We start from the raw sequence: 2,014 nt of genomic DNA, 5'->3' as shown, positions 1-2,014 counted from the left end.
AAATGATTGGTTTTATTCATATTAATTGAGTTTACTTTGTCTAGATCATGTCATTGTTCTCCAAGCATTACTGTATTTTTACTTAATACGTAGAGAGGCAAGCATAGACACGCTCTTGAAGTGGAGTAATGGTAACAGGTGCAGGCAGGAGTCGGCCTATTTGCTTATGGACGTGATGCCTATATACACATGATCATTGTCGTGAAAATCACAAAATTATTCGATGTCCTATCAATTGCCCAGCTATAATTTGTTTACCCACCATATGCCTTTGCCATGAGAGATGCCACTAGGGAACACTACGGCCCCTGAGTCTATTCTCTTATATATCTACAAATGCTACTACTACCTTGCTGCCATTATTTCTGTTTTATTTTATTTTGCAATTTAGAATTATCTACACACCTCATTTTCTTGCAAATATCGGGATCAAGGGGATTGACAACCCTCTTGCCCGCGTTGGGTGCAAGTTGTTTGTTTCTTTGTGTGCAGTCGCTGAAGACGGTTGAGGATTAGTATTCCTATTGGTTTGATAGACCTTGGTTTCATAACTGATGGAAATACTTACTTGCATTGTGCTGCGATAACCCGTTCCTCTTCACGGAAAACCCAACGCAGTTCACAGTCATCAAGAAGGATTTCTGGCGCCGTTGCCGAGGAATCCCATCATCAACTATAAAGTAGATTCAAATAAATTTTCATTCACTTGTTCTTATTTTTATTTGCTGTTATATTTAGTTTGTCACATAAAAATTAAAAATACAAAAATATTCACCTTTGCTTGTTGCTAGTTTACTTCGTCACTTCTAGTTTACTTGTCTTGCTTGTTGTTTTGCTTGTTCGCTTACCATGTCTCAAGATAGTACAAAATTTAGTGACTACTCAAATACGTATAATAATGATTTTATTAGTGCTCCTATACCACCCGCCGCTAGTGCGAAGGCTTTTGATATTAATGCTGCATTGCTGAATCTTGTGAAGGAAGATCAAATTTTGGGAAGTCCTAATGAGTATCCCGCTGCTCATCTTAATACCTTTGTTGAATTATGTGATGTGAAAAATAAAAAGGATATGGATAATGATATTTTGAAATTAAAATTATTTCCTTTTCTGTAAGAGATAAAGCTAGAGCTTGGTTTTCATCTTTACCTCGTAATAGTATTGGAACGTGGGATAAGTGTAAGGATGCTTTCATTGCCATGTATTTCCCTCCTGCTAAGATCATCTCCCTTAGAAATCAAATGATGAATTTTAAATAGAAAGATCATGAGAATTTTGCACAAGCATGGGAGAGATTGAAATTAATGATAAGAAATTGCCCAACTCATGGTTTAAACTTGTGGATGATTATCCAAAATTTCTATGGTGGACTAAACTTTGTGTCTAGAAATCTTCTAGATTCTACTGGAGGTGGTACCTTCATGGATGTGTCCTTAGGAGAGGCCACCAAACTTCTGGACAATATATGAGAAATTATTCTCAATGGCATACCAAAAGAGCTCCAACTAGTAAGAAGGTAAATTCTGTTGAAGAAATTGCTACTTTGAGTGAATACTCATGTTGATCCCAATGATATGCCTTTGTCTACCTTGGTTGAGAAAAATAATGATTCTATTGATGTGAACTTCATCTCATGAAATAATTTCAACAACAATGCTTATATAGGAAATTTCAATGCTAGAGCGTATCCCGGCGATTCCTCTAATAACTATGGAAATTCTTATGGTAATTCTTATGAAAATTCTTCTACAAATGCTAATAGGATACCCTTTGATCCTTAGAATACAATTAAAGAATTTATTAATTTGCAAAAAGTTTTCAATACTATGGTAGAAGAAAAATTGCATGTTGTTGATACTTTGGATAAAAACATGGATATAATTACTCTTGATGTAGATACTCTTAAAATCAAGGTGATTCCACATAAGCATGACTTTAATGAGCCTATTAAATCTATCCAAATATCTATTAATGAAAGTAAGGAGAGGACCGCTAAGTTGAGAGCTAAGCGGGA

The 2,014-nt window shown here is 35.2% G+C and overlaps 1 non-coding gene across 1 annotated transcript; it reads right to left on the bottom strand.

Moving 5' to 3' along the window:
• Positions 1–1,226: 1,226 nt before the first annotated feature.
• Positions 1,227–1,333, bottom strand: LOC123422822. Its single transcript, XR_006620739.1, has one exon. It is a non-coding gene; the product is annotated as a small nucleolar RNA R71 (small nucleolar RNA).
• Positions 1,334–2,014: the final 681 nt, after the last annotated feature.

The sequence above is a fragment of the Hordeum vulgare genome, chromosome 1H (assembly GCF_904849725.1).
Source record: "Hordeum vulgare subsp. vulgare chromosome 1H, MorexV3_pseudomolecules_assembly, whole genome shotgun sequence".
Taxonomy (NCBI): Eukaryota; Viridiplantae; Streptophyta; class Magnoliopsida; order Poales; family Poaceae; genus Hordeum; species Hordeum vulgare.
Note: the sequence above shows the minus strand (reverse complement) of the source record. Positions and strands in the feature narration are given on the sequence as shown.